Source organism: Canis lupus, chromosome 36 (assembly GCF_011100685.1).
Source record: "Canis lupus familiaris isolate Mischka breed German Shepherd chromosome 36, alternate assembly UU_Cfam_GSD_1.0, whole genome shotgun sequence".
In the NCBI taxonomy this organism is placed as follows: domain Eukaryota; kingdom Metazoa; phylum Chordata; class Mammalia; order Carnivora; family Canidae; genus Canis; species Canis lupus.
The window spans coordinates 15,519,976-15,543,473 of record NC_049257.1 but is presented as its reverse complement, the minus strand read 5'-3'; the positions used below and the strand labels follow the sequence as shown (position 1 = coordinate 15,543,473).

General features: G+C 38.4%; 1 protein-coding gene across 4 annotated transcripts in view; it reads right to left on the bottom strand.

Moving 5' to 3' along the window:
• Nucleotides 1-3,089: 3,089 nt before the first annotated feature.
• MYO3B (myosin IIIB) overlaps nt 3,090-23,498 on the bottom strand; it is a 430,360-nt gene continuing 409,951 nt past the window's right edge. Inside the window, exons 37-38 of one of the 4 annotated variants that reach the window (XR_005384676.1) lie at nt 4,768-4,907; nt 3,101-3,753 (exon numbers count right to left, since the gene is read on the bottom strand). The gene's annotated coding sequence lies outside the window, so the exon portion shown is untranslated. Of the gene's footprint in view, nt 4,908-17,709; nt 19,428-23,498 lie in introns of those variants that run through there. The other 3 variants (XM_038584790.1, XM_038584792.1, XM_038584793.1) reach the window with 3 other exon arrangements.

Below are 23,498 nucleotides of genomic sequence, written 5' to 3'. Positions count from 1 at the left end.
TTAATTCTGGAGACTAGACTGATAACTGAACTAACTTATTCCAGATGACTTACTCTGTATTATTCCTTTCTCCATTACGTACACCTTTCTGTTTAGAAGACACACATCACCAGCTGTCCCCAAAATAGGCAAGCTGAAAGCTAAGCAAAATTTACTACATATAATGAAGACTTGCACATGCTTTAGGCATCTAAAAAGGTGTGTGTAATTTCTCCCAATTTAAAAGAGTTGATATTTTATTGTTTAATTAATTTATTTGGGCAGCCTGGGTGGCTGGGCGGTTTAGCGCCCCCTTCTGCCTGGGGTGTGATCCTGGGGTCCTGGGATCGAGTCCCACGTAGGGCTCCCTGCATGGAGCCTGCTTCTCCTTCTGCCTGTGTCTCTGCCTCTCTCTCTCTGTCTCTCATGAATAAATAAATAAAATCTTTAGTAAAAAATTTATTTATTTAGTGCAAACACTCTCAGGTCTATAATAGGCCTGTCAATAGAATGAAGCTTTGTCAATGGAAGCGGCTGTCCCTCAGCCAGCAATCCCCGACATTTGCAAGAAGAATTGTGTTTGCGGCCAATCACGGGAGAAGTTTTGTAAATAAACTCTGTCTCTCTCCTAATTGAGAGTTGCTATTTCACTGGTAGGGAAAAATGCCAATTTCACAAAATATTTTAGGCACAAAAGCAAAATCTCTTAAGTCTTGTCCTGAAAGGAACTTGACATGAACATTTTTTCTCCCCATTCCCCAAGGTCTGGAGCTGGGCTCTCTAATTTACAGGACACGATTAGGAGGGTTGTATGCCATTTCAGACTAATTATGTAAGTTGGAAGGAATTTACTCCTTCATTCATTACAACAAAGTATTTATTGTTTATGTGTACTAACTTCTAATAAATGTTTAGTTTGCTTCTTTTTGTAGCTGTGGATAGTTGCCTTAAAGTGCTGTTAATTTGTCAATGAGCCTCAAACACGATAACCAGGCATCTCTTTTTGAAAGATCGAAATTAAAATCCCAGATAAGGACACAATCACAGACAAGGCACCAAAACAAAATATATTTTGCCAGTAGTTAGTCATCTAATTTGGCAGAGAGGAATTTGTTTTGGTTGCTGTTCCCTTATAAGATACAGTGACGATAATATAGCTGATTAGATTTTTCCCCTTTAACTTTTCATAATGTTTCCAGGCTTTACTACTTGGCAAAGACAATTTGGGACAGATTTCTTTATTTTCTCCTCTGGCCTAAAACGAAAAACCCCCACTTTCCAAACTGTTACCACCGAAGAGTTTATTAAATGGCTGAAAAAGACAGCTGGTCCCACCATCTGTTAAAATTTTTCAGGGGCCAAATAAAACAGGTTACACCTTTAGCCATGCCAAGTCTCGCCATACCCCCTTCCTCTCACAGCCTGGGGAGGGCTAATCTGAATTTCACGCTCTGATTTTGCTATTGCTAATGCCTGAGCTGCTTATGTAGCTTCTCCATGTTGTTTCTATTACCTCTCTTTTTTAGGTACAAAGCTATTCTCACATTTCAACCAAGCTTATTTGCAACCCATGACTTTACACCTCTACAGTCTGTATAGTTACACCCAGCCACAAGAAGGAAACCCACAGATACCTCATTTCTGACTTTTCAAGCAAAAGGGGAATGCCAAAAGTATGTTTCCCTTGTTTTGCAACCATTTTTCTATAAATGCTAATGGAGGTAATTCAGATTTTGGAACAAAGGCTTAGCTCACGACACATTGCAGGTGTGAAAGGGTTGAAACAAAGGAGATGCTAACCCTAATGGTATTTCTTGTCATTAACAATTCTTTGATGTTCACACTGGAGCCTCTCTTTTATCTTTTAGTTTTTCAGCCATCTTTGTTAACACTCAGCTCAATTGAATCTTTTTTTTTTTTTTTTAACCTCCCCCTGGCCTTTAAAGACATCTGCAAAATGTTTATGCTAAGTTAGTTTCCACCGCATCTTTTAGTACCAACGCAAAGTAAAATGAGAGAAAGCTTGTGAGGTTATTATTAAAACATCAGTAAGTTTCTATCATTAAGCTGAAGGGGAAGATCAATAAAAAAGGAGCACTTAATGTTACTTTAATAAGGATAAGTTTCCTGTAACAGGATTTGGGATTAACTTTAGTATCACTGAAGTGAGCTTTCCGATAACGACGTTGCCGCGATGAGAAGGGTTTGACTTGCCTTTCCCCAATTAAACAGTTTGCAAATACTTTGAATGCACTTGATCTATTATTTCCTGTTTCGCTGAAAGCTTTCATGATACAGCATATTTTAAGGATATTTGGCTATAGCTTTTTCTTCCTTGTGGATGAGTCCCTGGCAGGCTGCCAAAGACTTTCGTAGGGTAGGTTTGCTTCTGTCTGTCCTTCTGTCCATTTAGGGTTGGGGAAGGAGGAGGTGAGATGACAGGGAGTGGAACTGCCGCTTCGAGAAAAGTTTAACTCACTTTGATGACAGCAACATGTAGGGAACAGTCAACACTACATAATATACCGTCCTAAGCTATTCAGCAGGCTCTGCGACTGGAGCGCGGGCGCAAAGTAGAATCATATGTTTCACACAAAACGGCCTGGCTGCCCCTACCATTCATTAGTCTGTTGTGCATTGTTTTGAATAAAGCAGAAGCGTTTACTAATTGCCTCTGAATTAATACATCTTTCCTTTTCTTTCTTTTCAAAAAGATATTAGTTATTTATTCATGAGAGACAGACAGACAGAGAGAGAGAGAGAGAGAGAGGCAGAGACACAGGCAGAGGGAGAAGCAAGCTCTATGGGGGGAGCCCAATGTGGGACTCGATCCTGGGACTCCAGGATCACGCCCTGGGCTGCAGGCGGCACTAAACCGCTGAGCCACCCAGGGATCCCCATCTTCCCTTTTCAACTGTTGGAGGGGACGAATATCTAACTAGGTACCTCTTTAGTACAAGTGGGGAATTTCTCTGGACAGTTCTTTCTACTTGGGAACTCATGTTTTGCCAGGTATTAATTTGGAGCTAGTTTAATACCCTAGTTCAGGGCTGTAAAAAACCGGGCAACTCCCTCAGTCTTTATTTATTTTTAAAAGATTTTATTTATTTATTTAGGAGAGACACACAGAGAGAGGCAGAGACACAGGCAGAAGGAGAAGCAGGCTCCATGCAGGGAGCCCGACGTGGGACTCGATCCCGAGACCCCAGGATCACACCCTGGGCTGGAGGCAGACACTCAACCGCTAAGCCACCCGGCGTCCCCCTCCCTCAGCCTTTATAGATAGTTTAGCCCCAAATGTCAAATTCTGGGGAGCAGATAATAAGGAAAGATAAAATACAAATTAATGTTAACAATGTATCTATTTTATGATTTTCCTCTCATATTATTTAATAATTCTTAGCATTTATATGATGCTTTTCATCTTCAAAGCACTTTACAAATGTTAGCTAATTAACTGCGAGGTAATGAGGCCTGGATGATAATGCTGCAGTAAATTTTCTCTAGCTCAGATTATGAAGTAAAAATGGAGATACATGCATTCATACTTTTTTTTATAGCATTAGGTGGTCTTAGAGATTTTGTGAGTCTGAGACTCAGGCAATTTATCTTCTATGTAGAACTTCTGTTTCTCTGTAAAAAATCTTGGGCAATTCAGGTGCTCGTAAACTGTAAGGATTTTCCCATCTGGCAGGTGCTTGACAAACTTTCTTTTATCTTAGCTTTGTCTGTTCTTATTCCTTGTTATTTTCACCTTGATCTCTCTCTTCTTGTCTAATAACAGAGAAAGTTCCAAAGGGAAGGACATTTACTATGAGGAATGAGGGACAGACACCCATTTTGCCCCCCCCCCCCATTTCCCAAGTAGTTTTAGCTTGTGAGCCACACAAACACTTGTGCTATTTTACATTGCTCTGCGTAATGGTGCGACTGCAGGCAAACTTCACTAGTTTAGAATGGGGTGTGTGTGCACTATAGACAGGCTGACTTTGTATGAGGCTGAAATTGTATACATTTTCAAGAAAAGTATACATAAGATACCATCTGATATAAAATAGACTCTAGTGAGGAAAACTAAGTCACTAATGAAAGCTACATTCTAGTTCATGGCAGACTTATACTACCAACTAGTAAACACACTACTTTATGAGAATGAATTCTTGCTGCACTCACACTTGGAGGGCAGGGCTTACTTCCCTGAACTCCTAATTTGGGAAGGCTACTGAAGTTAATCAGATTCTTCTTATTCATGAATAAGTAAGATCCTGACAGTTCAGAGGGAATTTTACTTGAACTACTGACAGTCCTATATACTCTAAGTTAGTAAAATTTAACAAGGATTTATGTCATTTGTTAAATGCTTTTCCCTTCTCTTCCTATGGTTCTATAATGGGCTATGTCTGTCTGCCCCAAACACAAGACTGACAAATAGGGGTGCCAGTCCCGGAGCTCTGTCCTCCTGAGACACAGGGAACATGTTGACACTACTGGGAAAAAGTCTGATGATGACTGGGGTATATAATAGGCTACAATGTCCAGGTGATAGATTTTTTTCATTTCTTAGTCTCATAGTTTTAAAGTTAGGAACCCCAAGTACCAGCTTGTATGCCTCTACAATAATAAGTCATCCAAGAGAAGAATCAATTGCTACAATATTCTGAATCTGGATCTACATGCCTTAGTGATATAGCCTCTTTAGCAAACTAGTGCCTGGTGACAGACTGTACCATAAGATGTATTGTTGTCATCAAACTTATATCCCTCAAAGAAATTAACTGCACACTTAACTTGTAATGACACAACTTGATCCACTGGAGCTTACAATATGCTGGTCAGGGAGAGGTGTTTCTGTCATAAATAATGACCTTATTCCCAGCCTTTTATCCCTAAGGATACCCTTAGCTTGGTGTCATCAGGATGGCTCTAACCTTCAGATGCGGGTGGAAGACAGGTCAGGAAGGAGGAGAAACAAAATAGAAATTAATCCTTTTTGTCAGTGACACCTACCTGTCCCTTTCCTATTTGTAGGGGGAAAGGAATGGACCCCAGTGAAGATGGGAACTGAACCAAGTGCTTTCACATTATTCCAATGAAATCTCTCAAAGACTTCTTCACTGACTGATTGCATTTTTGTTGAGATGATCAATTTCTTTTCTTCTTCTTTTAAAATATTTTACTTATTAGACAATGGAATATTACTCAGCTATTAGAAATGACAAATACCCACCATTTGCTTCAACGTGGATGGAACTGGAGGGTATTATGCTGAGTGAAGTAAGCCAGTCGGAGAAGGACAAACATTATATGTTCTCATTCCTTTGGGGAATATAAATAATAGTGTAAGGGAATATAAGGGAAGGGGGAAGAAATGTGTGGGAAATATCAGAAAGGGAGACAGAACGTAAAGACTGCTAACTCTGGGAAACGAACTAGGGGTGTTGGAAGGGGAGGAGGGCGGGGGGTGGGAGTGAATGGGTGACAGGCACTGGGGGTTATTCTGTATGTTAGTAAATTGAACACCAATAAAAAAAAAAGAAAAAAAATATTTTACTTATTAGAGAGAGAGAAAGAGAGAGAGAACAAGCAGGGAGCATGGCAGGCAGAGGGAAAGGGAGAAGCAGGCTTCCTGCCATGTGGGGAGCCCAATATAGGACTCCATCCCAGGACCCTGGGATCATGACCTGAGCTGAAAGCAGATGCTTAACTGACTGAGCCACCCAGGTGCCCCAAGAAATGATCAGTTTCTACATTTTGGAGAAATATTACTCTTAAAGCATTCCTAATCTGTTTTGCTTGCTTTGTGCTCACCCTTGCTATCTCTGTATATTTTTACTCTAGAAAGTTGCTGTACCTTGCAAGAAGCATGGAAACTTAGCATAGATTCAATTACCAAGAAAGGTTTAACCCTTGGCCCCCTTCTCTCTCTTTTCCAAAACTGCCATTCCCTTCTTTTACTAGAGCAGAATTCATTTAGATGTAGAGATGTGTAGAAGTGGGAAAGGAGTAGGACTATATAGTGGACTACTGTGTGTATACCCTGATGTGAACCTGTCCATAATAAGTTATTGATTCAAAAACACCATATAGTATGTGCAATGTGACATAATGTATGTTTTCAAAGCTTATATATGCTAAAGAAAAGCATGGAAATGTGTATATTATTTCAATGTTTTATAATAAGGATACAGATTTTTAAAATCATACGCTCTTGGCCAACTCCCACATTTCTTTAAATCTTAGCTCAAATGTCTCTGGTTCAATCAGACCCACCCTGACCACCCATTAAATTGCAATCCACTCTGCTCTCCCCATTCTCCATGGTCCTTATCATCTTCAAACATACTTAGAGTGACCACACAATTTGTTGACCAAATGGAACACTTTTGAAAGTGAAAGGGAGCATTAATTGGAACTGGAGGGGGGCAGACTAATATTTATAATCTGAGACTCTCCTGAGCAAACCAGAATGTTTGGTCACTCGAGATACACTATGTAATTGATTTATTTATTATGCTTATTGCTTATTGGCTGTCCCTCAACCCAAACTGAAGCTCCACAGCAGCAAAGGGGCAGAACTTTTTGTCTGTTTTTATTTATTTGTTTACTGGTATATCCCATGGCCTAGAGCAGTCAGTGCTTGGCACATAGTAGGTGTTTAATAAAGATTCACTGAATCGATGAACTGAAGAATAAATGGATGAATACACTGAATGAATAAATACATGAAATTTATTTTGGGGAAAAATGTTATATAAATGTGAAAAAGCGTTCTAAGCTAACTCATAAGGCTCTGAATCTCCGCCACACCCATGGCACTTTGTTGTATGTTCTATACATAGAATATGCTGTTTCCTGATTCAGTGACTCTGTAATTTGGAATTTGGTGAATTCTCAGAACACCCACCAATCCCTGTTAAAAATAATAATTCAAAATATATTCCAAAGTCTAACAGTAATGCTATTTTGATTGGCACAATAGGCTGATGTGCTATTTTCCTTCTGTTAAAGAACAAAATTCAACTGAGTAAATCTGAAGATCTAATTGGCTTTATTCAACAATTCATGAACCAGGCGATATCCCATCTAGCAGATAGAAAGGAGCTCCAAGGAGCTGTACAAAAGGGAGACTTTTATAGGCCAAAGAAGGTGGGGCAAGAGTGTTATTCTAGGAAGGTGGATTATTTAGGCAAGGTCACCTTCCACTGGAGGAGGGCAGGGCTCTATCAGGCAGAGGACCTCAACAGCACTGACTCAGTTATTCCAGAATGACTGGTTAATACTATACCCCTGGGGAGGCCCCAACTGCAATTAGGTTAGGTATCAAGTCTTGGTTTGCTGGCAAGAGGCTTAGCACAAGTGACTCCATTTTGGGATGTTTCTTTGTTTTTTGTTTTTTTAACAATTAATATGGATAAATGTGGACTCATTTAACTTGGAGAGCAATTTCACTTTTCAGTAGAAAAAGTTTTCTATTTACTATATGGAAAATAATAATTTTCTATTATGGTTTTATTATTTTATTCTATTTCTATTTTGTTATTTTTTTATATAGGTTTTGTTTTTTGGGGAGCCATGGATTAAAATATTAATTTATAGGATCCCTAGGTGGCGCAGCGGTTTGGCGCCTGCCTTTGGCCCAGGGCGCGATCCTGGAGACTCGGGATCGAATCCCACATCGGGCTCCCGGTGCATGGAGCCTGCTTCTCCCTCTGCCTGTGTCTCTGCCTCTTTCTCTCTCTCTCTGTGACTATCATAAATAAATAAAAAAAAATAAAGCCAGTTTTTAATATAAAAAAAATAAATAAAATATTAATTTATAGATACCCTTCTCATGGTCTGATTTAAAGTTCTCCCTAGTGTTTTTCTTCTCTCAGGTATTAACCAATAATTCATGCTGAATTAGTTCCTGCATAGTTTCCATTTACTTTTCTCACTTTACCATATATATATAATATCTACCTTAATACCCACATGGATTTTCCATATGGTCAGGAGGAACATTGGAAAGCCTGTTCTTCAGGATTAAACATAAGTTCTTACATTGTTCTCCCATTCATCTCTCTCCCTTATTTTGGTGTAATTTAAAACTTGTCTTGACAGGTTACCCCATAAGACAATATTGTTAGGCCAACTGTTCCCTTTCTTAGAAGCCCAGGTGGCACTTGTACTTACTTTAAGTAATTATTTCAAATGACTTTATCATTAAATGCCTTCTGTTTAACCCAATGTCCCCAAAGGGAGCTCTGTCTCATTTGGGAAATGTTTTCAGTAATATATGGAAAGGACTGTGTTTGAAGAAAAATAAAGAGCCTGGGAGAAAAATTTTACACTTAAAGGTGGGACAGAGACAGGAACAAGAGGAAGCATGGCCAGAAAGAGCTATGTTTACAGTTGAACATGTGATTGGAGTGTCTTTGACAGTTGTCTTCTGTAGATGGCATGAAATTGGAAGGTGTCTCTCTTTCTAAAACCAGGCAGAGTGTGTAGAAGGAACATAGGGACAATAGGTTACGTTAGGAAGGTAGAGAGAGGACCTGGACATGGATGGAAGAGTTGCCAATGGAGTAAAAGGCTTCTGAGAGCAGCAGAATGAGGACGGAAAGGACTACTGGGTGTCAGTCTGGTTAGACAACCCAAGAATATGTTAGGGAGAGAGATTGAGGGAAAATCCTGTTCTCATGGTAGGGATTATAGCACACACTGTTGTAATAATTATTAAGAAGTTGAGTTTCTGAGATAATCTTGGAGGAAGTTCTATTTTAGGGATAAGCTTTCCAGTCCTGTGATTTTTTACAGATAGAAGGTAGTATATATTTAAATAGTGAGGAAATGTTTACAACAGAAATGCAAAGGCTTTGCCTCCTCTGTTCTTTCTCTTGCCAGGGATATTTTGTTAGCCTTGAGTTAGAAAAGCTTACTCTTGCTCTTAATCTGATGTTTAGTCTTTGGTTGCTGCTACAGTTGTTCAGTTGTTAGAGCTAAGGCCTATTCCTATAGGAAGAAAGGAAGAACAGAAGGATGGAGGAATGGGGAGAGAGAGAGAAGGAATTTGGAAAGAGGAGGGTGGGAAGGGAAAAAGTTAGATCCCCAGTCCAACATTAAGTTTTGTTGCTCAAGATGGTGCTTTGAGGACTTGAGTTTTAAGAAACTCCATTCTAGTATCTTCCCTACTGGTTTAAATCAATGTTTCAGTTCATTCAAAGTTCAGGACTCATAAATGAACTCAATCTATGAAGATTTGCAACAAGGTTCTCATACTTTTTTGTACATGGGAGTCACCGGGGTAGAAATTTTTCCTCATGTGACCTCCAGAGGTTCTGCTCACCCAGGTCTGGGTGGGCCCCAGAAAAAGGCGATCTTTAGCAAGCTTCCCACAATGACTCTGATATTCTGGAGAGTTACTTGGAGAGTACCGTTGTAGCACTCATTCTTTTTTTTTTTTTTTTTAAGATTTTATTTATTCATTCATGGGAGAGAGAGAGAGAGAGAGAGAGAGAGAGAGAGAGAGAGGCAGAGACACAGGCAGAAGGAGGAGCAGGCTTCATGCAGGGAGCCCGACATGGGACTGGATCCCGGGTCCCCAGGATTAGGCCCTGGGCCGAAGGCGGCGCTAAACTGCTGAGCCACAGGGGCTGCCCTGTAATTCTCATTCTGATGTCTCCTGGATGGGTTAGGCCCCAAGAACTACTTCTGATCTCTCTTTTATTTCCGAAGAAGGAAAAGTGGTTCACTTCTCTCCACTCTCTGGAGGTAAAGGAGACAACTAGGCTTCTATGACCCCCCTCATCCCTTTTGTTTTTCATTCTCATGGCTCTTTCATACATATCCTGAAGCTAAACATGCCACCTTCCTTTCCACTTATCAATGGGATGGGAAAAAGTGGGCACTATCACTGAAGTATTGTTTAAATATGATGTGACATTCTGACCCCCTGGAGCTAAAGCCATTAGGAGAAAGTGAGTAATGCCCCTGATGTCCTTGCAGGAAGTGATTTCCCCCCTGTGATGTTTGTGTGAAAATCTCAAGTGGACATCTCTGTATTTAGCGGGAAAGTCACAGAACTTGCTTAGTGTGGCTTATTTTAACAGGAACATGGAAATAAAAGAAACACAAAATAGTGTAAGGGTTTCACATATGTGTAGTTGCATAGTTGGAGGTGTGAGTTTAATTCCTGGCATAGAGCAATCATTTAAAAACTTTTTTTTTTTGATTTTATGTATTTAGAGCGAGAGAGAGAAAGGGAGAGAGCAGTGTGGGCGGGGAAGCAGAAGGAGAGAGAAGCAGACTCTGCAGAGTGTAGACCCCCATGAGGGGCTGGATTCCATGATTCCAAAATCACACCTCAGCTGAAATCAAGAGTTGGACCCATAACCAACTGAGCCACCCAGGTGCCTCTAGAATAGTCATTTAACACACATTTGCTGAATATATGAATATATTTTAAAAATGAACTCAAGCCCTATTTTCAGCTGCATAATATAGACATAAGTGATACACAATTTCTATTACACCTCTTCAGAGACCTATGACAATTTTCCAATCTCAATTGAGCTATTTGGTCATATAATTACTTGCCATAATTGTCAAGAATATTTAGCTACCCAGTTGCATTATTAGATGCTCTTAACTTCACCCCAAATGGATAGGTTAGTTTGCAATTAGTTGTTAAGAATATACTACTGAGGTTTTATAGAACTTTGGAGTCTTGCAGTGCTCAGATGAGAATAATATCTTGTTATATTAAGCTTATGTATTAGTATTGGTGAAAAGATGTATATTTGCTAATAATTAAAAGTTGTTAAATCACAGACATATTACACGTAAGTGACTGGAGAGACCTAGCATACGCAACGGATGCTTCAGTGGTTTGATGATGGTTGATGGTGCCATTCAAGAACACATCTAAATCTGGGAGTGAATGTATGATTATGGATTTCAAGACATAAAGTCTTGGGATTTTATAATGGTTCAGGAAAAGCCAAGTAAGCTAATAATTGAGAGTCCTTGGAAACTCAGACAGAGACCCATGGAGAAGCCTAATGCCCTAACTTGATAGGTGAGGGAACTAAAACTCTTAAAGGATTCTGGTCTCTTTGACCATGTTTTCTCCCCCTTTTTTGAAGGGTTCTTGGTGATCAATTAAGCATCCCATACTGTCTTCCTTCTTCCCACAGTTATTGACCAATACATGGTTCATTAGATAGGATTACATCATGGGCTCATTCATATTCTATAATCCCATTTATATAGTATAATATTAATCATGCAACTTAATAAAAAAAAGGAAACAGAACCATATTACTAGGCTTCTTGTTCAAAGATTTTCCATAAGGCCAAACTTATTTGGTGTCCCCCGAGAAAGGCTGGAAAGTGGTGAGAAAAAACGTTTTCCCTCCAGTTCTCTAGGTAACAATCTAGAGCAGTGGTTAGCAAACTTTTGTAAAGGGCAAGATAGTAAACACTATAGGCTTTCTGGGCCTGCCATTGTAGGGTGAAAGCAGCCATGAATGATATGCAAATGAATGGGTGTGTCTGTGTGCCAATAAAACTTTATCCATAAAAAGAGGTTATGAGACAGAAGTGACCCCTTATGCTGTAGTTTGTCAAAATTTAGCCCTGAGAAACGCCATTTCCCTGCATGGCCAACATTAGGAACAATTTCTGCATTTCAGTAGTTGAGAGATTTGGTATTATTTATTTTTCTACCCAGATATTAAACACTGGATAGCTGAGGAGAAAGGCTGATGAGATACATTCTTGATTTTTTTTTTTTTTTTGGTCTGAATGTTCTGTGAATGAAAGTGAAAGCAACTATTAGTTGAAAATTATGTGACATAGGAATAGCATCCTATTTTCTTTTTTTTTTTTTTCTTTTTTTAAAAATTTTTTTATTTATTTATGATAGGCACACAGTGAGAGAGAGAGGCAGAAACACGGGCAGAGGGAGAAGCAGGCTCCACGCACTGGGAGCCTGATGTGGGATTCGATCCCGGGTCTCCAGGATCGCGCCCTGGGCCAAAGGCAGGCACTAAACCGCTGCGCCACCCAGGGATCCCTAGCATCCTATTTTCAATGAAAGACTTGAAAATAGAGACACTGTATATTTAGAGTTACATTAGTATAGTGTTGGATATTGGACTGGGTTTTTTAGTTTCGGTTTTTTAGAGTCAGAACTATAGGCAGAATTGAGAGCCAGCGGAGTTTCGTCCAGAGTTTTCCCTTTCTCCATTCAGCTTCCCTTTGTCTATGGCCACTCTTGATGCTACGTGCCTATAGCTACCTTTGCATGCCCTCCCCAACTCATTTTATTCCTAAGTCATCACTGGTTCATGTATGTCATATATAAATGCACAAAATCCTTCTCTTCCTTTATCGTAAGTTGAATATACTAAAAACATGATTTGGCTGGGCACTTCAGTTAAACTGCCAATCTAGTGTTTACACACAGACACAGCTGAACTGATGATCAGGTTAGTCATTCAACCTATTAACCTGATCAATAATCAGTTCATGCCTTACTGAGAAATCATCAATGGATCAAATGATTCAAACCACTGGGTGTGATTAGATGTGGTACTGTGAGTGAGTCATGGATACAAATAAAATATTTAAGAGAAAATATATCAGTATCTTTCTAAAATTTGTACTTCACACAAATTTGATTAGGGTGAAGACTAATGTAATTCAAAAATAGCTACACAGAAAAGTAGCAACATATGTAAATTAAAAAAAAAGAATCCCCATTTTTTTTTTATGATAGTCACAGAGAGAGAGAGAGAGAGAGAGAGAGAGAGAGAGGCAGAGACATAGGCAGAGGGAGAAGCAGGCTCCATGCACCGGGAGCCCAACGTGGGATTCGATCCCGGGTCTCCAGGATCGTGCCCTGGGCCAAAGGCAGGCGCTAAACCGCTGCGCCACCCAGGGATCCCCCCACATTTTTTTTTAGGAATAGTCACTGAACTTTGAAATATGTGAAAGATAGTATATACAACAGTCTCTTTCTCTTGAAGGTTATTTTAACTGTCATCATGGAACTGACAATAAATACCTTATGAAATCTCACAAATCAACATTGGCAGTGTGAAAAACCAACAAACAGCAGCTTTCAGCAAACCGCCTTTCCAAAACTGTTTTAATGATTAACAAGTGTCTACAGTCCAACTACTACACTGATTCTTATTTAACTTTTGACTCTTAGCCACTTCATTAACAAAAAAAATTACTTTTGCCCATCTTCAGCGTAAACCTTAATCCTAATCCTTCTCTTCATCTTGTTTCTATTCTACAAATCTGACCAACCCTATAACCCCATTGAATCACCTTTCCTCCTCTTTCCTTCCTTTTACCATGAAGTTTATGGAAAATCAGCCAGCTGCCACAAGAAACTAAAGTGACTGTCCCAGTCACCTGGTTGATAAATTACAGATAAATTCCAGATTTCAACTCATTTCTTCTGCAAGGGATCATCTTTAATTTGTCCTTCCTCCACCCATTACTTCCCAAGCCCTTACAACACAATCTACAAATCATATTTTTACAGAATGTATTGATTTCATACCTCTTTTATTCTTCTTCCATCATTCTAGCTTTGGTCTTTAATATCTTTTGCTGAACTACCACTGCGTAGGTCTTCCAACTGATCTCCTTGCCTCTCACTTCTTACCCCTTTGCACTACTGCCAACAAGCTCTTTCCAAATTTCAGCTGTTCATGGCATTCCTCTGAACACAATCTCCAAGGGTTTCTTGTTGCAGTAAATAAAGTATAAACTTCTTAGCACAGTATTCAAAGTCCTCCACAGTCAACTTCTCCAGTTTTACCTTTTATTTACTTTCTATGCTCCAGTCAAACCAGAAAAGGACCTGAATTTTCCTGATGTTTCAGTCGACTGGGCTCTTCCAGGACACTTAGTTGTTCTAGTTCCACAAGGGCACTTAGAATGGGGATGCAGGGATCCCTGGGTGGCGCAGCGGTTTGGCGCCTGCCTTTGGCCCAGGGCGCGATCCTGGAGACCCAGGATCGAATCCCACATCAGGCTCCCGGTGCATGGAGCCTGCTTCTCCCTCTGCCTATGTCTCTGCCTCTCTCTCTCTTTCTCTCTCTCTCTCTCTCTGTAACTATCATAAATAAATAAAAATTAAAAAAAAAAGAAAAAAAAAAAAAAAAAAAAAGAATGGGGATGCAGAGGGGCAGAGGCACCTTTTTTTTTTTTTTTCCTAATTTACATCAAGGGCTAGCAGCTGCCCTTTTGTTTTATTTTATGGGATGCCAGTTTATTTTACCTTTGCCCATTTCTGCTCTACCCACCATTCAGGATTCAGGTTAAATGCTGATTCCTTCACAAAACATTTTCTTTATGCTTCCTTTCTATTCTTACTTAATCTGCCATTTTCTACTATAATTATCTATGTATTATCACATCTCCTCTTCTATATTGTAAACTCCTACATCTGCTCAACGATAATGTCTTATTTTTTTTTAAAGATTTATTTATTCATTCATGAGAGACACAGACTGACAGAGAGAGGCAGAAACATAGGCAGAAGGAGAAGCAGGCTCCTCACAGGGAGCCTGATGTGGGACTCGACCCCGGATCCCAGGATCATGACCTGAGCCGAGGCCAGGCACCCAACCACTGAGCCACCCAGGCATCCCGATAATGTCTTAAAACAGCAATATCTGGAAAGTAATTGTGCAAAACGAATAATTTATTATTAATAATAGTTCAAATATACTGAATTGTACACTTAAAAAGGGTGGGTTGTATGGTATGTGACTTATATCTCAATAAAACTCTTATAATAATAGTTCAAAAACTAGTATTTGTAAATTATTTACTTAGTAATAATTTTAAGCAGTATAGATTACAGCATGGCAGATATACCATACATACATTTGTATCTCCTATTTCCTGAGATCTCATTTAAGTGGCAGTAAGGTAGAACTAAAAAGAATACAGTCAAAATAATGATGAGAATAGGAGAAGAATAATCAAGGGAAGAGAGATTTCAATATATTCCTAGAAGATGAAAAATGGATAGAAGTCACCTGCTTCCAGTAATAAAGGACTAGGTAGTTCAAACTGTCCTCTTTTTGAGTCAAATAGTGTTCCTGGAAATATACTGGAAAGCTAACAAGAGAATGAAAAAATATTGAATCAAAGTCTAGAAGAAAACAGAAATTCTGAGAGAAGAGCTTGACACGGGGCAGGGGGGGTGGGGGGACTTTTCTTCAGAGAGGCATTTGCCAATTCCAGAAGAGGCAACTAAGAAGCTGTGAGGCTGAGCAGCAGGGGCAGCCAAGGGGACAAAAGTTGGAGTCTTAAAAACCTACCTTCCCAACACACGCGCACACACACACACCCTGACTTGGGATGGCAAAGAGCTCTCTACTCTAGGAAATAGTGAACCAGATGTAGGCTGCTCTTATAAGGATTGCAGGTCAGTTTCAAATCATTATAGGCTCTGCAGCTGGATTAAAGTGGTCCTGATTTATTAATGCTCCCTGCAAATACTACTGTTTTATGGAGGAAGGGAGTATTATCCTGGGCCTCAAATTATCTTTACAAACAATTTCAAACTATAATTTCCAATATGCAATAAATAATAACCAAGAGAATAAGAAAACATAAATGAGAACCACATCAGAATAAAACTGCTAGAAACCAAATGAAAAGAAGAACCCTAAAAGCAGTCAGGGAAGAAGATTACCTTCAAAGGAACAACAGTTTGAATTACAGTTGACTTTTCATCAGATACAATGAGAACCAGAAGATAATGAAGTGCTCCTTAAAGTTCTAAGAGAAAATAACTGCCAATATATTATTCTACACTCATCAAAAATATCCTTCAAGAATTAGGATGCAATAAAGACATTTTTAGTTAAACAAAAACTTACAGCAGCAAACTCACAGTAAGGGAAACGTTAAGGGTGCTCTTTAGGCAGAAGGAAATGGATCTCAGAATAAAGGCCTGGGATGTGGGAAGAAATGAAGAGCAATGAGCACAATAATAATATCTTGTGGGATTTAAAATATACATGGAATTAAAACACACCACAATAGGGGAACCTGGGCAGTTCAGTTGGTAGAGTATGTGATTCTTGGTTTTGGGGTTGTGAGTTCGAGCCCCATGTTGGGTGTAGAGTCTACTTAAAAAAGAAATACCACAATAGGGGCAATATAATCAAGGAGGTATATATAACATAGAAAGAGATGTTGTTAGTGTTTTAAGGTCCCGGAATTCTTGTCAATTCTTGAAAATTCTTGAATTGTCCAAGAAGAGGGTAAAAGTACTCAGTAATATTAGATTTTGGTTAAATCAAGGATGCACATTGTAATTTCTTTTTTTTTTTTTTAAGATTTTATTTATTTAATCATGAGACACACACACACACACACACAGAGGCAGAGACACAGGCAGAGGGAGAAGCAGGCCCCATGCAGGGAGCCCAATGCGGGACTTGATCCGGGGTCTCCAGGATCACACTCTGGGCCGAAGGCAGTGCTAAACCACTGAGCCACCGAGGCTGCCCTGTAATTTCTTGAGTAGCAAAAAAAAAGTAAAAGTATGTATATGTACCTAATAATATAGGTTTAATATGCATAGATTAATATTATATATTATATAATATACACACCAAGCTAAAAGGAGAAATAGACAAGTTCATAATCATAGTGAGAAATTTTAACAAACTTCTCTAAATTGATAGAAGAATCAGCAAAAAAATATCAGTGAGCCTGGAAAAGATGACTGTTAACAAACATTCTGCATATATGGAAGACTGCAGAACATACCTTATTTCTAAGTATATATTGAATATTCATGAAGGTTTTACCAAAAAAGTCATATGCTGAGTCATAAAGTCTCAATAAATATCAAAGTCTTGGAATAATGATACTGAATTTTGTTCTCTGGGCATAAGAATAATTAAACTAGAACTCAACAAGAAAAATATAGGAGAAAATTCATGTATGTTTAGAAATTAATAAACTTCTGAAAATCTTATGAGTCAAAAAAATCATAACTGAATGATAATAAAAATACTCTGCTTGCTGCTAATTCCACACTTAGAGGGAAAGTTGTAGCTAAAGGAATATATTAAAAAAGAAGTCTTAAAATCCCAAGAAATCAGAAAATATAACAGCCAATTTAAAGCAAAAACATAATAAGCCTAAGAGCAAAAGTTAGTGAAGTAGGAAACTAATAGGTAATGAAAAAAAATGAACAAATTCAAAAGTTGTTTCCATTAAAACACTAATAAAATTGACAGATCTAGCAAGAAGAATCAAGGAAAAAGAAAACACAAATTATCACCAATGCAAATGAAAAAAGGGGATCTTACAATTCTACAATATTAAAAATATCTTAAGAAACACTTTGAGGGATCCCTGGGTGGCGCAGTGGTTTGGCGCCTGCCTTTGGCCCAGGGTGCGATCCTGAAGACCCGGGATCGAATCCCACGTTGGGCTCCTGGTGCATGGAGCCTGCTTCCCCCTCTGCCTATGTCTCTGCCTCTCTCTCTCTCTCTCTGTATGACTATCATAAATAAATTTAAAAAAAATTAAAAAAAAAAAAAAGAAACACTTTGAACAGGGATGCCTGGGTGGCTCAGCAGTTGAGCATCTGCCTTCAGCTCAGGGTGTGATTCCAGGTCTGGGGATTGAGTCACACATCAGGCTCCCTGCGAGAAGCCAGCTTCTCCCTCTGCCTATGTCTCTGCCTCTCTTTGTCTCTCATAAATAAATAAAATCTTTTAAAAAAAGAAATATTTTGAACAATTTTAACCAAATTTGAAAATGGAGGAAACATGGGACAAATTTCTAGAAAACTAAAATCTAACAAAACTGACACAGGAGGAAATAGAAGATACAAGTCATCATAAGTTATTAAAGAAATTTAATCCATAATTAAAACTTTCCTTCATAAAGAACTGCAGGCACAGACAGCTCCCCTAGTGGATTAAAACAATTTTAAGAAAGAATTAATGTCATTCTTATACAACTCTTCTTTTACTTCCAAAAGCAAGTAGGGATATTATGAGAAGAATTCACATGTTAATTTCATCATAAGCACAGATTAATTTTTTTAAATTAACAAATCAAATGCAGCAAAATGTAAAAAGATAGTGTAACATGATAGAGTTGTATGTATTGCAAGGATACAAGGCTGCTTTCATATTAAAAAACCAGCATAACTCAGGAGATTAACAAAATAAAGGAATAAAATCATAGAATTATTTAGATACATAAAAAATAAATGTGATAAGACCTAACATCCACTTATAAGGGAAAAAACGCACTTGAGAATAGAAAGGAACAACAAATATTATAATTAATGATAAAATACTGAATGCTTTCCCTCTTTGAGATTGCAAAAAAGACAAGAGTGTCTTCTTTTAGCTCTCCTAACCAACCTTGTACTGGAAATCTTAGCCAGGTCAGTGTGTCATTTTAATAATAAAAAAAAAAAAGACCCCAATTCTCTACTTTTCCTTGTATTCACACCTTTTGTAATGTAACTGGACTCTGAAGCCCCTCTTGAATCTGGGCTGGCCTTATATTTTGCTTTGGTTAAAAGAATATGGTTAAATTGACAATGTGCCAGAGAGAGAAAGAGAGACCTCTTTCCCTCTCTTTTTCAGAGACTCTGGCACTGCCACTGGGAATAATAACAAATTGGAGGATGAAAACATGTTGAATAGAACAAAGTTGGCCCAGCTATCCTTGCTGTGGCCCTAGATACGGGAGAAACACAGCCAACATCAGCAAAGGTGCTTAGCTGATGTTAGCTCCAGCTAACTGCAGATGCACAAATGAATCCTGGCAAGACTAGCTCAAATCAGCAGAAATATTCAGCCAACCAAAGACTTGTAAGAAATATGTGCTTAATTTGGGGTGGTTTATAATGCAGCAAAAACATTATAAAACAGACAGTGGGTCAAGAAAAAAGCAAAGTAGAAAAGAAAGTATGAAGTATGAAAAAGGAAGAAAATGTCTACACTTATTTGGAGAGGGTAAAATTGCATATGTAGAAAATCCAAAAATATCTACAGATACATTATTGGAATTAATGACTTAGCAAAGTCAATGGTTCTCAAATATAAAATATCAACTGCACTCTCATGTAACGGCAATGTCTTAGTCTATTTGGGCTGCCATAACAGAATATTACAGAATGGATGGCTTAAACAACAGAAATTTATCTCTCACAATTCTGGAGGTGTGGGAAGTCCAAGATCCAGGTGCCAGTAGATTTGATGTCTCATGACAGTCTACTTGCTGTTTCACAGAAAACCATCCTATCACTGTGTCCTCATGTGGTGGAGGCAAGCAAAGTCTTAGAAAGGGCACCAATCCCATTCATGAGGGCTCTACTCTCATTATTTAATCACTTCCCAAAGGCTCCACCAACAAATGCCATCACACTGGGAATTAGATTTAAGCATAATCTAGAACAAACAACAAACAGTTTAAAAATTAAAAAAAAACTTAAATACTATAAAATTATATATGGTGCATACCAATAAACTAAACTAAACTATGTGTAAGATCTCTCACATAAAATTATAATTATTAAGGGAAAAGAAAGAATAACTAAATAAATAGAAAGATATACCATGTTTATAGTTTGCAAAATTCAATATTACAGACATGACAATTCCTTCCAAATTGACTTACAGATTCAAGTAATTCCAAAGAAATACCAACATTTTTTTTCATAAGTAGACTATTTGAATATATAATATGCAAAGAGCCCAGACTAATCAAAGGTCTCTTGTAAAAGAAAGACCACATTAGAAGACTTGCTCTGTCGTAAACCAAAGCCTATTATAAAGAAAGGTATAGGATTTACAGCAAACATAATAGATCAGCAGAACAGAATAGAGAATCTGGAAACAGATATGTGATTACTTGATTTATGTAAATGGTAGTATTTTAGAACAGTAGAAAAGAGATGGCCTTTTTATATAATGAGCCTATGACAGCTGAATATCCATTATTAGAAAACAAGAAAATTGGCCCTTACTACACAGCATTCACAAAATCCATTCTGGATGGGTTGAAGATTTAAATATGAAAGGCAGGACAATAATGCCTTCAGAAAATCCTAAGGGTACCTTTATGACTTTGGGGGCTAAACAGGATTTCTTAATAGGCTATAAAAAAGTACTAATCAAACAGAAAATGACCGATAAATTGAATTATGTTAACATTATAAAAATTTTTTATCAAAAGATACTTTAAGGGAATGAAAGGACAAACTATCTAGTGGAAAAAATATTGCAACACTTCTAACAATATATAACACAGTTCTTCAAATTAAAAGAAAAAATATAGTTAACCCAATTAAAAATGGGCATTTCACAGAAGAAGATATCTAAAATGACCACTTAAACATGAAAATGTGCTCAATATCATTATTTTTTTTTAATTTATTTTTTATTGGTGTTCAATTTACTAACATACAGAATAACCCCCAGTGCCCGTCACCCATTCACTCCCACCCCCCGCCCTCCTCCCCTTCCACCACCCCTAGTTCGTTTCCCAGAGTTAGCAGTCTTTACGTTCTGTCTCCCTTTCTGATATTTCCCACACATTTCTTCCCCCTTCCCTTATATTCCCTTTCACTATTATTTATATTCCCCAAATGAATGAGAACATATAATGTTTGTCCTTCTCCGACTGGCTTACTTCACTCAGCATAATACCCTCCAGTTCCATCCACGTTGAAGCAAATGGTGGGTATTTGTCATTTCTAATAGCTGAGTAACATTCCATTGTATACATAAACCACATCTTCTTTATCCATTCATCTTTCGTTGGACACCGAGGCTCCTTCCACAGTTTGGCTATCGTGGCCATTGCTGCTATAAACATCGGGGTGCAGGTGTCCCGGCGTTTCATTGCATTTGTATCTTTGGGGTAAATCCCCAACAGTGCAATTGCTGGGTCGTAGGGCAGGTATATTTTTAACTGTTTGAGGAACCTCCACACAGTTTTCCAGAGTGGCTGCACCAGTTCACATTCCCACCAACAGTGTAAGAGGGTTCCCTTTTCTCCGCATCCTCTCCAACATTTGTTGTTTCCTGCCTTGTTAATTTTCCCCATTCTCACTGGTGTGAGGTGGTATCTCATTGTGGTTTTGATTTGTATTTCCCTGATGGCAAGTGATGCAGAACATTTTCTCATATGCATGTTGGCCATGTCTATGTCTTCCTCTGTGAGATTTCTCTTCATGTCTTTTGCCCATTTCATGATTGGATTGTTTGTTTCTTTGGTGTTGAGTTTAATAAGTTCTTTATAGATCTTGGAAACTAGCCCTTTATCTGATATGTCATTTGCAAATATCTTCTCCCATTCTGTAGGTTGTCTTTGAGTTTTGTTGACTGTATCCTTTGCTGTGCAAAAGCTTCTTATCTTGATGAAGTCCCAATAGTTCATTTTTGCTTTTGTTTCTTTTGTCTTCGTGGATGTATCTTGCAAGAAGTTACTATGGCCGAGTTCAAAAAGGGTGTTGCCTGTGTTCTTCTCTAGGATTTTGATGGAATCTTGTCTCACATTTAGATCTTTCATCCATTTTGAGTTTATCTTTGTGTATGGTGAAAGAGAGTGGTCTAGTTTCATTCTTCTGCATGTGGATGTCCAATTTTCCCAGCACCATTTATTGAAGAGACTGTCTTTCTTCCAATGGATAGTCTTTCCTCCTTTATCGAATATTAGTTGCCCATAAAGTTCAGGGTCCACTTCTGGATTCTCTATTCTGTTCCACTGATCTATGTGTCTGTTTTTGTGCCAGTACCACACTGTCTTGATGACCACAGCTTTGTAGTACAACCTGAAATCTGGCATTGTGATGCCCCCAGATATGGTTTTCTTTTTTAAAATTCCCCTGGCTATTCGGGGTCTTTTCTGATTCCACACAAATCTTAAAATAATTTGTTCTAACTCTCTGAAGAAAGTCCATGGTATTTTGATAGGGATTGCATTAAACGTGTATATTGCCCTGGGTAACATTGACATTTTCACAATATTAATTCTGCCAATCCATGAGCATGGAATATTTTTCCATCTCTTTGTGTCTTCCTCAATTTCTTTCAGAAGTGTTCTATAGTTTTGAGGGTATAGATCCTTTACATCTTTGGTTAGGTTTATTCCTAGGTATCTTATGCTTTTGGGTGCAATTGTAAATGGGATTGACTCCTTAATTTCTCTTTCTTCAGTCTCATTGTTAGTGTATAGAAATGCCACTGACTTCTGGGCATTGATTTTGTATCCTGCCACGCTGCCAAATTCCTGTATGAGTTCTAGCAATCTTGGGGTGGAGGCTTTTGGGTTTTCTACGTAGAGTATCATGTCATCGGCGAAGAGGGAGAGTTTGACTTCTTCTTTGCCAATTTGAATGCCTTTAATGTCTTTTTGTTGTCTGATTGCTGAGGCTAGGACTTCCAGTACTATGTTGAACAGCAGTGGTGAGAGTGGACATCCCTGTCTTGTTCCTGATCTTAGGGGAAAGGCTCCCAGTGCTTCCCCATTGAGAATGATATTTGCTGTGGGCTTTTCATAGATGGCTTTTAAGATGTCGAGGAATGTTCCCTCTATTCCTACACTCTGAAGAGTTTTGATCAGGAATGGGTGCTGTATTTTGTCAAATGCTTTCTCTGCATCCAATGAGAGGATCATATGGTTCTTGGTTTTTCTCTTGCTGATATGATGAATCACATTGATTGTTTTACGGGTGTTGAACCAGCCTTGTGTCCCAGGGATAAATCCTACTTGGTCATGGTGAATAATTTTCTTAATGTACTGTTGGATCCTATTGGCCAGTATCTTGTTGAGAATTTTTGCATCCATGTTCATCAGGGATATTGGTCTATAATTCTCCTTTTTGGTGGGGTCTTTGTCTGGTTTTGGAATTAAGGTGATGCTGGCTTCATAGAACGAATTTGGAAGTACTCCATCTCTTTCTATCTTTCCAAACAGCTTTAGGAGAATAGGTATGATTTCTTCTTTAAACGTTTGATAAAATTCCCCTGGGAAGCCATCTGGCCCTGGACTCTTGTGTCTTGGGAGGTTTTTGATGACTGCTTCAATTTCCTCCCTGGTTATTGGCCTGTTCAGGTTTTCTATTTCTTCCTGTTCCAGTTTTGGTAGTTTGTGGCTTTCCAGGAATGCGTCCATTTCTTCTAGATTGCCTAATTTATTGGCGTATAGCTGTTCATAATATGTTTTTAAAATCGTTTGTATTTCCTTGGTGTTGGTAGTGATCTCTCCTTTCTCATTCATGATTTTATTAATTTGAGTCTTCTCTCTCTTCTTTTTAATAAGGCTGGCTAATGGTTTATCTATCTTATTAATTCTTTCAAAGAACCAACTCCTGGTTCTGTTGATCTGTTCCACAGTTCTTCTGGTCTCGATTTCGTTGAGTTCTGCTCGAATCTTTATTAACTCCCTTCTTCTCTTGGGTGTAGGATCTATTTGCTGTTTTTTCTCTAGCTCCTTTATGTGTAAGGTTAGCTTTT